This window comes from Bos grunniens, chromosome 3 (assembly GCF_055505025.1).
Source record: "Bos grunniens cultivar Pamir isolate PY7600 chromosome 3, Bosgru_T2T1.0, whole genome shotgun sequence".
Classification (NCBI taxonomy): Eukaryota; Metazoa; Chordata; class Mammalia; order Artiodactyla; family Bovidae; genus Bos; species Bos grunniens.
The window spans coordinates 119,790,603-119,807,654 of record NC_141167.1 but is presented as its reverse complement, the minus strand read 5'-3'; the positions used below and the strand labels follow the sequence as shown (position 1 = coordinate 119,807,654).

The 17,052-nt window shown below is 37.1% G+C and overlaps 1 pseudogene; it reads right to left on the bottom strand.

Annotated features, from left to right (window-relative positions):
- Positions 1-12,219, bottom strand: part of LOC147377093 (flavin-containing monooxygenase 5-like) — a 68,586-nt pseudogene extending 56,367 nt beyond the window's left edge.
- Positions 12,220-17,052: the final 4,833 nt, after the last annotated feature.

The window sequence follows — 17,052 nt, the reverse complement described above, 5'->3', positions numbered from 1 at the left end:
ATGTTTAGGAGAAAACTTGAAGTTAACTCTACTATGTCCTTGACACACAAACATAACTCATATTACTTGGGATATCAGGCTTGGGTTAATAAGTAAAAGCCATATATGAAATGAATCACCAGTCCAGGTTTGATGCATGATACTGGATGCTTGGGGCTGGTGCACTGAGACGACCCAAAGGGATGGTAAGGGGGAGGGAGGAGGGAGAGGGGTTCAGAATGGGGAACACATGTATACCTGTGGCGGATTCATGTTGATGTATGGCAAAGCCAATGCAATATTGTAAAGTAGTTGACCTCCAATTAAAATTAAAAACAACAACAACAAAAAAAAACTAAAAGTCAAGGGGAAGAAAAGGAGAAAAGAAAAAAAGTCATTTAAAAGTGTAAATTTTAAATAAACTGATAAGTTTACTTGCAATGTTTAATGCATTCCAATTCCAAAGAAGTGTAGTGCCAAAGAATGTACAAACTACTATACAATTGTGCTCATTTTCCATGCTAGTAAGGTTAAGCTAAAAATCCTTCAAGCTAGGCTTCAGCAGTATGTGAACTTAGAACTTCCAGATGTGACAAGCTAGGTTTAGAAAAGGCAGAGGAATCAAAGATGGCAATAATCGTTGGATCATAGAGAAGCAAGCAAATTCCAGAAAAAAACATCTATTTCTGCTTCATTGACTACACTAAAGCCGTTGGCTGTGTGTATCACAACAAACTAGAAAATTCTTGAAGAGATAGGAATACCAAAACATTTTGGTTTAATAAAGTTGTTAAATTTCTTGTGTATGTTATAAATGCATGCTTTACAAAGTTTCTATAATTCTTCATATGTTTAAACAAAAGTCATCTCTGCATTGTCAAACATGGTAACTAATGTCTTGTGTTGCTGGGTTTGCTAAATCTTTTTCTGAAAAAAAAGGAAGCTAGAGGTTGAAAAATGGCTTTAGAAAGAAAGAAAGACTATTATTTAACCTTTATTGATTCTAAATGAAGAATTGTGATTTGGGAAATTAAATAAACCTCTACCTAAAGTATTGTTGTTGTTTAGCCACTAAATTGTTTCTGACTCTGTGTGATCCCATGGATGCCAGGCTCCTCTGTCCATGGGATTTCCCAGACAAGAATACCAGAGTGGGTTGCCATTTCCTTCTCCAGGGGTCTTCCTGACCCAGGAATCAGACCTGCATCTCCTGCATTGGCAGTTGGATTCTTTTACCAGGGAAGTCCACTCTTATATATAGAAAACTAAAGACTCCACCAGAAACTCTTAGAGCTAATAAATGAATTTGGTAAAGTTGTAGATTCAAAATCAACACACAAAAACTAGACAGCTTCATGCCAAAAATTAAATTAGAACACTTCCTAATACTATACACAAAAATAAACTCAAAATGGATTAAAGATCTAAATGTAAGGCCGGAAACTATAAAATGCTTAAAGAAAAGCACAGGCAGAAAACTCTTTGACATAAATTAGAGCGAACCTCTTTGACTCACCTCATACAGTAATGAAAATAAAAACAAAAATTTAAAAAATGGAACCTAATTAAACTTAAAAGCTTTTTCATAGTAAACTATAAGCAAAATGAAAAGACACCTCTTAGAATGGAAGAAAATAATTGAAAACAAAACAACTGCAAAGGATTACTATCCAAAATATACAAGCAGTCATGCAGCTCTACATCAGTAAGACAACCCACTCAAAAAATGGGCAGAATACCTAAACAGACACTTCTTCAAAGAAGACATACAGATGGCCAACAAGCACATGTTCAATATTGTTCATTTAAAAAGAAATGCATACCAAAACTGAATTGAGGTATCACCTCACACTGGTCAGAATGGCCATCATTGAAAAATCTATAAACAATAGATGCTGCAGAGAATATGGAGAAAAGGGAATCCTTTTGCACTTTTGGTGGAAATGTAAATTGATACAGTCACTATGGAGAACAGCATGGAGGTTTGTTTTAAAGCTAAGAGTAAACCTAACATATGACACACCAACCCCACTACAGGGTATACATCCTGAGAAAACCATAATTCAGACACATGTACCTCGATGTTCATTACAGCATTATTTACAATAGCCAAGGAATGGAAACAACCTAGATGTTTATCAATAAATGAACAGATTAAGAAGTTGTGGTACTATTCAGGAGTTGTGGTATTACTCAGCCATAAAAAGGAACAAAACTGAGTCAGTTGTAGTGAGGTGGATGAACCTCGAGGCTGTCATACAGAGTGAAGTAAGTCAGAAAGAGAAAAATATCGTATATGAACACACACACACACACACACACACATATGTGGAATTTAGAGAAATGGTACTGATGAACCTATTTCCAGGGCAGGGATAGACACTAGACATAGAGAATGAACTTGTGGACATAGCAGGGGAAGGAGAGAGTGGGATGAATTGAGAGCAGTATTCACACACACACACACACACACACACATATATATACTAACACATGTAAATAGATAGCACTTCCTGTATAGCACAGGAAGTTCACCTCAGTGCTCTGTGATGTCCTAGAGAGGTGGGATGGCAGGGTGGGAGAGAGGCGCAAGAGAGAGTGTATGTATACTTATATTTGATTCATGAGAAACCTATATGCAGGTCAGGAAGCAACTGTTAGAACTGGACATGGAACAACAGACTGGTTCCAAATAGGAAAAGGAGTACGTCAAGGCTGTATATTGTCACCCTGCTTATTTAACTTATATGCAGAGTACATCATGAGAAATGCTGGGCTGGAAGAAGCACAAGCTGGAATCAAGATTGCTGGGAGAAATATCAATAACCTCAGATATGCAGATGACACCACCCTTATGGCAGAAAGAGAAGAGGAACTAAAAAGCCTCTTGATGAAGGTGAAAGAGGAAAGTGAAAAAGTTGGCTTAAAACTCAACATTCAGAAAATGAAGATCATGGCATCTGGTCCCATCACTTCATGGGAAATAGATGGGGAAACAGTGGAAACAGTGTCAGTCTTTATTTTTGGGCACTCCAAAATCACTGCAGATGGTGATTACAGCCATGAAATTAAAAGACGCTTACTCCTTGGAAGAAAAGTTATGACCAACCTAGATAGCATATTGAAAAGCAGAGACATTCCTTTGCCAACAAAGGTCCGTCTAGTCAAGGCTATGGTTTTTCCAGTGGTCATGTATGGATGTGAGAGTTGGACTGTGAAGAAGGCTGAGCACCGAAGAATTGATGCTTTTGAACTGTGGTGTTGGAGAAGACTCTTGAGAGTCCCTTGGACTGCAAGGAGATCCAACCAGTCCATTCTGAAGGAGATCACCCCTGGGATTTCTTTGGAAGGAATGATGCTAAAGCTGAAACTCCAGTACTTTGGCCACCTCTTGCGAAGAGTTAACTCATTGGGAAAGACTCTGATGCTGGGAGGGATTGGGGGCAGGAGGAGAAGGGGACGACAGAGGATGAGATGGCTGGATGGCATCACTGACTCGATGGACGTGAGTCTGAGTGAACTCCGGGAGTTGGTGATGGAAGGGGAGGCCTGGCGTGCTGCGATTCATGGGGTTGCAAAGAGTCGGACACGACTGAGTGACTGAACTGAACTGAACTGAATGCACAGCTAGAGAGGGAAATTGCAAACCACCGCAGTATTCTTGCCTGGAGAATCCCTTGGACAAGGAGCCTGGTGGGCTACAGCCCATTGGGTCACAGAGATTGGACATGACCGAGTGACTAACACACACACACACACACACACACACACACACACACACTATACAGCAGAAACTAACACAACATTATTGAGCAATCATTCTCCAATTAAAAATACATTTAAAAAATCAACAAAATCGGTTTCATTTCTGTACACTAACAACAAACTATCTGAAAAGAAATTAAGAAAAAAATCTAATTTACAATAGCATCAACAAGAATAAAACTGAGGAATAAAGTTAGCCATGGAAATGAAAGATCTGTACACTAAAACCCAATAACCTTTGAGGGCAGAAATTGAAGAAGACACACATAAATAGAAAGATATCCTATGTTCATGACTTGGACTAAATATCAAAATCATGATACCTAAAACAATCTACAAATTCAATGCAATATTTATAAAAATTCCAATGGCATTTTTTAGAGAAATGGAAATACCACCCTGAAATTTGTATGGAACCACAAAGAAGCTAAAGCAATCTCAAGTTAGAAGAACAAAACAGGAGACATCATACTCCCTGATGTAAAAATATATTATAAAACTCTCATAATGGAAATAGTATGGTACAGTATAAAAACTTACACACATACCAACTGGAAGATATAGTACAGAAATAACCTCAAGTATATATAGTCAAATAATCCTTTTGACAGAAAGACCAAGAATACACAATGGGGAAAGGATAATCTTTTCAGTAAATGGTACTGGGAAAACTGGATAAGCCCATGCAAAAGGCTGAAAGTGTACTGTAGTCCTATGTCACATGCAAAAATCAACTCAAGTGTGTTTAAGACTGAAATGTGAGATCTGAAACCATTAAAGTCGTAGAGGAAAACATAGGGAATAAGTTCCTTGACATCAGTATTGGCAATTATGTTTTGCATATGACACAAAAAACACAGGCAGTAAAAGCGAAAGTAAAAGGTAGCACTATATAAAACTAAAATTTTTATATGCAGAAAATGGCACAATCAACAAAATTGAGACAACTTAATTGAATGTGAGAAAATATTTGCAAACCAAATTTTCACTTAGTGATTAATGTCCAAAATATATCTGGAAATCACACAGCTTAACAGAAAAAACTTATTTAAAAATGGGCAAAGGGCTTGATTAGAAATTTTCCCAAAGAATTCATAAATGCCCAACAGGTGCATGAAGAGATGCTCAACAACACTAAACACTAGAGAAAGCAAGCATAAAATGAGGTATCACTTCACACATGTTAAGATGCCAATTATAAACAAGTCAAAAGATAGGTATTAGTGAAGATATGGAGAAAAAATGGAGTCCTTGTACACTGTTGAGGGAAATTGCCAACATCCATTGGATCATAGAAAAAGTGAGAGAATTCCAGAAAAAATCTACTTCTGCTTCATTGACTACACTAAAGTATTTGACTGTATGGATCACAACGAACTGTGGAAAATTCTTAAAATAATGGGAGCACCAGACTGCCTTATCTGCCTCCTGAGAAACCTGTATGCAGGTCAAGAAGCAACAGTTAGAACTGGACATGGAACAACTGACATGGAACAAATTCAGAAAGGAGTACATTAAGGCTATATATTGTCACTCTGTTTATTTAAATTATATGCAGGGTACATCATGTGAAACACCAGCTGGATGAAGCACAAGCTGGAATCAAGATAGCCAGAAGAAATATCAATAACTTCAGATATGCAAATGACAGCACTCATATGGCAGAAAGTAAAGAGGACATAAAAAGCCTCTTGGTGAAAGTGAGAGAGGAGAGTGAACAAGTGGCTTAAAACCCAACATTCAAAAAACTAAGATTATGGTATCTGGTCCCATCACTTCATGGCAAATAGATGGGGAAACAATGGAAACAGTGAGAGACTTTATTTTCTTGGACTCTAAAATCACTACAGATGTTGACTGCAGCCATGAAATTAAAAGATGCTTTCTCCTTGGAAGAAAAGCTATGACAAACCTAGATAGCATATTAAAAACCAGAGACATTACTTTGCTGGCAAAGGTCCATATAGTCAAAACTATGATTTTTCCAGGAGTCATGTACAGATATGATAATTGGACCGTAAAGAAAGCTGGAAGTGAAGTTGCTCAGTCGTATCCGAATCTTTGCGACCCCACAGACTGTAGCCTACCAGGCTCCTCCGTCCATGGTATTTTCCAGGCAAGAATACTGGAGTGGGTTGCCATTTCCTTCTCCAGGAGATCTTCCCAAGAAAGCTGAGTGCCCAACAATTGATAGTTTCGAACTGCGGTGCTGTAGAAGACTCTTGAGAGTAGCTTGGATTGCAAGGAGATCAAGCCAGTCAATCGTAAGAGAAATTAGCCCTGAATATTCATTGGAAGGATTGATGTTGAAGCTGAAGCTGCAATACTTTGGCCACCTGATGCAAAGAGCTGACTCACTGAAAAAGACCCTGATGCTGGGAAAGATTGAAGGCAGGAAGAGAAGGGGATGACAGAGGATGAGATGGCTGGATGGCATCACCAACTCAATGGACATGAGTTTGAGCAAAGTTCGGGAGATGGTGAAGGACAGGGAAACCTGGCATGCTGCAGTCCATGGGGTCACAAAAAGTTGGACATGATTGAGCAACTGAACACAACAGCCACTTAGGGAAATAGAATGTTGGTTTCTCAAAATAAATTAAAATTTGAACTATGGTATAGTATAGCAATCCCTCTTGTGGGTATATATTCAAAGGAAATGATAGCAGGAGATATTTGCAGTCCCAAATTCAAAGCAGTGTTAATCTCAAGATATGGAAGCAATATAAGTGTCCATCAGAGGATAAAGAGAAAAAGAAAATGTGATAGATATACATAATGGAGTTTTATTCAGTCTTTAAAGTGAAGGATTTCCTGCCTTTTCAGTATAATAGATGAAACTGGAGCACCTTATGCTAAGTGAAGTAAGCCCAATGTGGAAAGGCAAATACTGCGTGGTTTTACCTATATGTGAAATTTCGCAAAGTTTGACTCTTAGAAACAGGGTCTGGTGGGAAAACAGGGTCTGGGGAGATCATGGGCAAAGGGAAGAGACATTCAGTTATAAGATGAATAAGTTCTGGATACCTAATGTACAGTACGGTGTCTATAGTTAATAATATAATATTGTATACTTGATATTTGCCTAAATGTGATATTTTATGTGTTCTCACCATACACACACACACACACACACACACAAAGGTGACTATAAGGTAATTAGTATATTACTTAGCTTGATTGTGGTAATCATTTCACTATGTGTGTATATATTAAAATATCACATTGTACACTTTATATTTACAGTTCTTTATTTTTCAACCACAGCTCAGTAAAGCTAAGGGGAAAATCTGCTTTACAGAATATCAAGACTCAGCTCAGACATAGCCTGTGATGAGTTATTGATCCAGACATTAAAATATTTCATCTCTCTGATTAAATGTAAAAGGCTGTTTAAATGTAAATATTTGCATTTCTCTATTTCTCCTTTGTATTTTCCTCAGTGTTTTTTTTTCCCCAGAAGTTTGTATGTTTACAAGAGAATTTGTTCATGTATTTTTCTTCTTTTTTTGGCCATGCAGATCTTATTTCCCTGACCATTGGAAGCGAGAAATCCTAACCACTAGAAAACCAGTGAATTCCTATTCATAGATTTTTGATAGTATGAGTAGAAGACAAAACTAGGCATATTTCCTGACTTCTATTAGTCCCTCTTTTTCTCTCCTTGGAACACTTGATATCCTGAAAATACCCTCAATAATCCCTGAAATAACCTGTTACTTTGACTCTATAGAATGAGACCTTAGTGACAAGATATTTGTTCATTGTTAACTTTTTTAAACATTGAAGAGATACTTTTTCTTAGCCTGTGTTTTACATACAAAACAAAGAATTTGCCAATCATGTAAAAGGAGGCTAGGAGAACTTGGTAACTTAGAACATTTCTCATATTATAGAAATTCAATATACTTTTCCAGAGCAAGCTTTAATATACACCATTTCATTTAAAATCTTCAATTTTGAGGTTGAATTTCAATCAACTTGTTACTCTGGCTCTTTGGACTTTTGAAATATCCAATTTTCCCATAATACTCATGTACAAGTAATTTTGGAATTATTAGACAATTAACGGCAGTGGTCTAGTCTGAATTAAGGGTTAAACACTTGTACTTGCCCAGGGTCTCAATTAGTGTGTGTCACAGTGAGCCTGTAATTTAGTTAATACAGTAATGATGGATTATCCTTTAATAATGACTAAAGTGAGAACAAAGAGAAGAAGGATTACACAGATACTTTAAGCCATAATAACACAGAGTATGGAGCCTTGTCACAGGTAAGCATGCAAGTCCTCAGGGGCTTAATCTGTTCTCTCTGAGTCAGGATGTCTCCTCTGGCCCCAGCCCACTTCCCTGGCCCTTGTAGGAAGTATTGGTAAGGCATGCATGACCCAAGGAAAACTTCCAGAGCCAGCTTTGGATACCATGGAAAAAGTGAGAACAAGTTGGGTTTCACACCTATTTCAGAGGTAATTTGATCCATGAAATCCACATACTACATTATGAGTGTATTATGGGAATTGTTCAGAAATCTGAAACCAGAAAGGGGAAAAAAAATCAGAACCTCCATCTCATCAAGCACAACTTCCTGTGAACATTGGTTAATGATTTCTCCAAAAAGTGAGAGATAAATGAGTTTTCTTGCTTTCATTGACCATAGTCTCAGTGGTTCTAACAAAATATCATGTAGTGTGTTTTTCCCCATCAAATCCTTCCAAGTCTCTCAGATAGTAATGGGTGGGTTTCAGAAAAGTTTTTGTCTTAGTAATGCATTCTTTTCCTCAATTCTGTGCTTGGGTATTGAATTTAGTTCTCAATTAGGTTATAGTCTCATTTTGGTAAATTGGTGGTGAGGAATATGATATATGAATTGTACAGGCCAGTTATTTAGCTATATGTGACATTAATTTGATTTTAAATACAGCTGAAATGCAATTCTTGGTCCATTTTCTTAAACCAATTTACTGGATAACTGCTTGTTCTTAGGTAAAGACTTCTACTCCTAGATCGTATGCCATGACTTTCACATTGTAGATTCTCAATAGATATTTGCTGAATAGAAATAGAGTATATCCCCAACCTTAATGGTTGAGAATAGTCTTCCATTAAGAAGATTTGGTGCAACCCACAAACTTCTGACTTCACATTAGAATTTAATTTGAGTCTGTAATGATTTTCTATCTCATTTTGCACATTGTTTTTATCTTTCAACACATTAAAAGAATCATACATTTTCAAATGCTTTACATCACTAAGGCCGTGAAAGTGAAAGTGTTAGTCATGTCGGACTCCTTGTGACCCCATGGTCTGTAATCCACCAGGCTCCTCTGTCCATGGAATTCTCCAGGCAAAAATACTGGAGTGGATTGCCATTCCCTTCTCCAGGGGATCTTCTTGACTCAGGAATCAAATCCGGATCTCCTGCATTGCACGCAGATTCTTTACCAGCTAAGCCATGAGGGAAACCCCTCTAAGGCTATGGTATGACGTAAATTTATAACTGTATGCTATATTTAGTGTTCCATAAATTTTAAACAAGATTCCTAAAAAAGTTGGACCATTCTTTATTATATTCCATTCCTTAAATATCCCATAATGATATTTATGCTTGGTTAAGAGGACATTAAAAAGTTGATAATTTTAAATCTTATCTAGGAAAATAGACTCAGATTCTGTCATGAGAAAAATATAAAGAATACTTGAAAGACATACAGCTTCATGTAAACATTTTCAATTGAATTTTATCAAGAAGCAAGTTTCTTACCCGTTTTCAATTTTTTCCCTCTTTTTTCTTATGTCAGCCATCTTGCCACTCACTGAAGATAATTTGTTCAATCCTAGGGAAGAAATTTCAAACGTGAACATGGTTTTCTTATTGAAAAGATGTGGTTTCAGGAAGAATGTGTAATATGAGAGTCCCTCTGTTAGAGAACATTGTGAGTGAGATAGTATAGGAGTGGGGGAGATGGATTCAGGAGTTGCTCTGGAATGCCCTCCGTTCACTGTTTCATCAGGTGTACATGCCTTACAGATGCAAAAATATGTCTTTAATGAGCTCACATCTTGACTAGCAGACCTCAGAGTCTTCAAAGAAGGATGGACTAAAGGGAGTTGCATCCAATGACAAGACACAAGTTGTGTGTGTGTAGTCCCATTACCAGAGTATTCACTTTGGCTCTCCCTTAATAGTGAGTTACAGTTATTCATTTATGTTATCATTAGTTTTCTAGTACATATTATAGCTACTAGTTGTGACTAAATGTCTCCTGATTGTTTTTATTGGATAGAGAGTTCTTCTTATTTTCCATCTTAACTCTTGGAAAACACTTTCCCATAATTCTTTACTTCTTTGATGAATGACATCCTACATTTTGAGAAACAGAGTGTTCCAGGAACATATGGGAAATTTTTAAAGGAGTAGAATTATTACAATGTGATTGACATAATTTCATTAAGGTAAGTTTGAATCTGTCTTCCTCTAGTCTCAGTTTTAGAATTAATGATATAATAAAGAATAATAACAAAGAATTACAACAATGGCTAATTTTCATGCATTCAATTTTTTAAATGCCCACAAAATTCATATATTTAATTGTTAATTCTTACCACTCTGCAAAGTATATGCAAGTATCACCATTTTTATAAGTGAAGGAATTGTGGTCATGTAATATTTGACAATCATGCAGTCATCATGTGAGAAAACTGGTTTTAACCCCAAATTCATTGGATTCAAAGCTATTGCTCTTTTAATTGTGCTGTGGTCATATTCCAATTACTCTATGACTATGCCATAATTTTCATAATTCACAGTTCATAATTCTATGGATCTGTTTGTCCTTTTAATATTTTGAACTTGAAAGACAGGCAAACAATGCTCCCTTAAACTTAGACTCATTTCAGAAAGATCCTAGTCAGATTGAGAATTAGGATAATGGTTATTTTCCAGGTGTATTTTCCAGTAGAAGGTCGAGATCTTATTTTTACTGCCCTCATTTCCCATACTATGTATCTTCTTATGTACTCTAAAGAATTATTTGTCAACAAGTTGTCAGTTGATGATATCTTAGGGTAGTGGATTTTTTTTCTTCATTTTCATACAGCAGTCCTAAAAATTGAATAGCTATCAAACAATGAAGTAAAAAAATCCTAAGTGGCAGAATTTTACATTCTGTAGTTTAACAATATGTTTTGCAGCAGAAGACACCTGTCATGCCTCAGAATGGCATGCCTTAGAATGTTACTTGAATGCCTTTCTTTTCTAAATATGCAAAAGGTCAAGACATACCCTTGAATACACATACAGCCCATTGGCTCTGGAATTCTGATGTGGGAATAGTGGCTCCCAATGGCCAGAGGATGTCAGTGAAAGCTGGTGTTGGTTTCTCTAGCTGAGGAGAGAAGACAAATTTAAACACTGAGTGCTGGTTGTCCAGAACTGTTGAATTATTTTCCAAAAAGTGGAAAGAATAAGTGTATGCTGTAGCAAGGTAAAAATATTAATCTCCTCTCCTGTACCATCCTCAAAGTTGGCCAATGTCTCTGTGAACTTTCTAACATTTGGTTTCATGAGAACTCTTCTAGAAATCATGTGGCTGGGTATATCATCACTGAAAGTAGCTTGGTGGCTCAGAAATCTGAAGAATAAAAATTAATCCAGGAAAATGAATGTAAGTCTTTATGGAAGGGAGTAAAATACTATTTTTATTGGCATATAGTTGATTTATACTGTTGTATTAGTTTCTGATGTACAGCAAAGTGAATCAATTATACATATATTACTCTCTTTAGATTTTTTTCTCCTATAAGTCATTTCTGAGTTCAATAGAGTTCCCTTTGCTATACAGTATATCTTATTAGCTATCTATTTTATAAATAGTGATGTGCATATCCCAATCAAGAAAATACTTTTAAAAATTAGTTTCAGGATGGTGGAATAGAAGAGCATGTGCTCACCTCTTCTTGCAAGAACACTGAATTCACAACTGTTGATCAACCATTGACAGGAAGACACTGAAACTCACCAAAAAAGATACTGCACATCCAAAGAGAAAGGAGAAGCTGCAATGAGATGGTAGAAGAGGTGCAATTATGATAAAGTCAAATCCCATAACTGCCAGATGGCTGACCCACAAAATGCAGAACAATTTTACCACAGAAGTACTCCCATTGTTTTGCAGGTTCTGAGCCTCACATTAGGCTTCCCATCCTGGCAGTCCTGTAACAGGAATACAAATTCCCAGAAAATCTGACTTTAAAGGCAAATGGAATTTGATTATAGGACTCCATAGGACTAGGGGAAACAGAGACTCCTTGCTTGGAAAGCACAAACAAAATCTTGTGTGCAACAAGACCCATGGAAAAGGAACATTGACCCCACAGGAGACTGAACCAAACCTACCTGCTGATGTTGGAGTGTCTCCTGCAGTGGTGGAGGGTAACTGTGGCTCACTACAGAGACAAGGGCACTAGAAGCAGCCATTCTGGGAGGTACTCATTGGTGTGAGCCCTAATAGCCCCATCAAACAGTTTGTAGGCTCCAGTGATGGGTCACCTCAAGCCAAAAAATAAACAGGGAGGGAACACAGCCCCCACATATCAGTAAACAAGTGTATTAAAATTTTATTGGACAGGCTCTGCCTACCAGAGCAAGATCCACTTTACCCATCATCAGTCTCTCTCATCAAGAAACTTCCACAAGTCTCATAGATAGCTTCATCCACAAAAGGGCAGAGAGCAGAAGCAAGAATTACAACCCTGCAGCCTCCAGAAAAAAAAGTTAGACAAAATGAAAATGCAGAGAATTACGTCCCAGATGAAGTAACAAGACCCCAGAAAAACAGCTAAATGGAGTGTAGATAGGCAACGTCCCTAAACAAGAATTCAGAATAATGAGAGTGAAGATGATTCACAATCTTAGAAAAACAATCAAGACAAAGTTTGAGAAGATGAAAAAAATGTTTAATGAAGACCTAGAAGAACTAAAGAATGAACAGATGAACAACACAATAATAGAAATGAAAAATGCACTAGAATCAATAGCAGAATAACTGAGGCAGAAGAACAGATAAGTGACCTGGAAGACAGAATGGTGGAAATCACTACTGCAGAATAGACTAAATAAAAAAGAATGAAAACAAATGAAGACGGACTTCTCTGGTGGCCCAGTGGTAAAGAATGCCTCTCCCAAAGCAGGGGGCAGGGATTCCCTGATTTTGAAACGAAGATTCTACATGCTAAAGGGCAACTAAGCCTGTGAACAACAACTAGAGAGCCTGCATACTCTAGGCCTATGTGCCACAACTAGAGAGATGCCATGGGTGGCAATGAAGAGTCCACCATGTTGCAACTAAGACTCAATGCAGCCAATAAACTAATTTACATGTATATATGTAAATATATGAAGAAACAAAGACAGCATATGAAACATCTTGGATATTAAACACACCAACATTTGCATTACAGGGGTGCCAGAAAGAGAAGAGAGAAAGGACTGAAGAAAATATTCGAAGAGATAATAACTGAAAGTTTCATAACACAAGAAAGGAAAAAATCAAGTCCAGCAAGCACAGAAGGTACCAGTAAGGATAAACCCAAGTAGGAACATGCTGAAGCACATAGTAATCAAACTGACAAAGATTAAAGACTAGAAACATGTACATAGTTAATATCGTATTCCATATGCAAATTAATACATTTTTTTACTCTAATGGAGTATGGAAGAATTTACTGCATAAATATTTATGTTTCAGAGTATGTCCTTTCTGTGGATTACCAAGGATTAAATTTTTGGCTATATCATTATATTTACAAACATTGTACCATGTACATCACTTCACAACCTTGTAAAAACTTAAAGAAAATTATAGATCAATATCACTGATAAACATAGGAGCAAAATTCTTAACAAAATACTTGCAATGCCAATCCAATAATACATTGAAAGGATCATGCACCATGATCAAGTGGGATTTATCCTAGGGATAAAAAAAAGTTTTTTGACATATACAAATCAATCAGTGTGATACACCACATCAACAAATTGAGAATAAAACCATATGATATTCTTAATAGATGCAGAAAATTTTTTTGACAAAATTCATCACCTATGTATGAAAAAAAAAACTCTCCAGGAAGTGGGAATGGAGGAAACATAGATCAACATAATTAAGGCTATATATAACAAGCCTATAGCTAACATGCTCAATGGTGAAAAGCTGAAAATATTTCCTCTAAAATCAGGAACAAGACAAGAATGTCCACTTTTGCCACTTCTCTTCGACATACTTGTGGAAGTTCTGGCTATGGCAATCAGTGAAGGAAAAAAGGTATTCAAACTGGAAAAGAAGTAAAACTTGCTTTGTCAGTGACATGATACTATACATAGAAAAAAATCCTAAAGATGCTACCGGAAAACTACCAAAGCTTATCTATAAATTTGGTAAATTTTCAGGCTACAAAATAAATACACAGAAATCTTTTCCATTACTGAACACTAACACTGAACTAAAGATCATAAAGAGAAATTCAAGAAACAATCCCTTTTACCATTGCATAAAAAAGAGTAAAATATCTAGGAATAAACCTACCTAAGGAGACAAAAGACTTGTACTCTGAGTACATGATGAAAGAGTACTCAGTGATGAAAGAAACTGAAGAAGGTGCAAATATATAAGAAGATATACCATGTTATGGATTACAAAAATCAATATTGTGAAAATAACTATACTACCAAAGGCAATCGACAGATTCAATGCAATACCTATTAAATTACCAATGTCATTTTTCACAGACCAGACCAAAACGTTTTAAAATTTGTGTGGAGACACAAAAGACCCAAAATAGCCAAAGTAATCTTGAGAAAAAACATAGAGCTGAAGGAATCAGGCTCCCTGACTTCAGACTATACCTCAAAGCTATAGTCATCAAAACAGTATTATGTGGGCACAAAAATAGAAACATAGGTCAGTGGAACAGGATAGGAAGCCCAGAAATAAATCCACACACCTATAGTTAATTAATTCATGACAAAGTTCAGTTCAGTTGGTCAGTCATGTCCGAGTCTTTGCAACCCCATGGACTGATGCATGCCAGGCTTCCCTGTCTTTCACCATCTCCCAGAGCTTGCTCAAACTCATGTCTATTGAGTTGGTGTTGCCATCCAGCCATCTCACTCTCTGTTGTCCCCTTCTCCTCCTGCCTTCAATCTTTCCCAGCATCAGAGTCTTCTCCAGTGAGTCAGTTCTTCGCATTAGGGGGCCAAAATATTGGAGCTTCAGCTTCAGCATCAGTTCTTCCAATGAATATTTAGGGTTGACCTTATTTAAGATTGACTGGTTTGATCTTCTTGCAGTCCAAGGGACTCTCAAGAGTCTTCTCCAGGACCACAGTTTGAAAGCATCAATTAGTGGGTGCTCAGCTTTCTTTATAGTCCAACTCTCACATCCATATATGATTACTGGAAAAACCACAGCTTTGACTATGCAGACCTTTGTCAGCAAAATAATGTGTGTGACATCAGTCCTTTTGTAGGAGGTCTCCATTAGGCCCACCATAGAGCCACTGAGCAGGTGACCCACAAACTGGAGAACAATTATACTAAAGAAGTTCTTGCACTGTTGCAAAAGTTCTAGGGCCCACAACAGATTTCCCAAGCTGGGGATCCAGCAAAGGGACAAAGTGGATATGACTACACAATGGCAGAAAGAGAGTCTCTTCAACAAATGGTGCTGGGAAAACTTGATAGCTGCCTGAAAAACAAGTGAAATTTGATCATTTTTAATACTATACACAAAAATAAGCTCAAAGTGGATTGAAAACCTAAATATGACATTAGATACTATGAAAATCCTAGAGGTAAACATAGACAAAACACTCTATGTCATAAATTACAGAAACATTGTTTTCTATAAACTCCTAGAATAATGGAAATAAAACCAAAAATAAATAAATGAGACATAATTAAACCCAAAATCTCAGCTCAGTGTTATCTGATGACCTAGATGGGTGGGAGGGGCATGTGGTAGGGAAACTCAAGAGGGAGGAGATATATGTATACATATAGCTGCTTCAATTTGTTATATAACAGAAACTAAAATAATATTGTAAAGTAATTATATTCCAATAAAAAACATATATATTTAAAATTAGCTAATTTAAATTGAGTTAGTCTTTCCCCTATGTTAAAGAAAACTACAGGTACCAAGGAAACATTTCATGCAAAGATGGGCACAATAAAGGCAGAAATGGTATGGACCTAACAGAAATAGAGGATATTAAGAGATGGCAGGGATATATGGAGGAACTGAGTCTTAATGATCCAGATAACCATGATGGTGTAATCACTCACCTAGAACCAGACATTCTGTAGTGTGAAGACAAGTGGGCCTTAAGAAGCATTACTACATACAGGGTTATCGTTACCATCTTTCTAAATTCCATATATATGCGTTAGTATCCTGTATTGGTGTATGCAAGACAGCAAAAGAGACACAGATGTATAGAACAGTCTTTTGGACTCTGTGGGAGAGGGAGGGGGGATGATTTGGGAGAATGGCATTGAAACATGTATAATATCATATAAGAAATGAATCACCAGTCCAGGTTCGATGCAGGATATAGGAAGCTTGGGGCTGGTGCACTGGGATGACCCAGAGGGATGGTATGGGGAGGGAGGTGGGTGGGGGGTTCAGGATTGGGAACACGTGTACACCCGTGGTGGATTCATGTTGATGTATGGTAAAACCAATATAATATTGTAAAGTAATTAGCCTCTAATTAAAATAAATATATTTAAATTAAAAACAAAGAAGCATTACTTTTTTTTTTTATGACACTCCCTGTTTCTACAAATATCCTAAGTATGCCTCTTCATTTGGAAGAGGAAATAGCAACCCACTCAAGTATTCTTGCCTAGAGAATTGCATGGACAGAGGAGCCTGGCAGGCTGTAGTCCATGGGGTCACAAAGAGTTGGACATGACTGAGTGACTAACACACACATCCGTGGGTGTGCACACACACACACGCACACACACACACAGCTCTTCATTGGCCCAGCACTTGGTCACATGTTAACTCTGAACCAATCACTGTCACTCACATTGGCCAACCTTGGGTCAAGAAACCAAACCTGGAGGTAGAAGTTCTAGCAGCTAAATCCATGCCACGACAGTGGAGGATTTCTACAAACAAAGCTAATGGAGGTGATGGAATTCCAGCTGAGCTATTTCAGATTCTAAAAGATGATGTTGTTAAAGTGTGTACTCAATATGTCAGCAAATTTGGAAAAAGCAGTGGCCACAAAACTGGAAAAG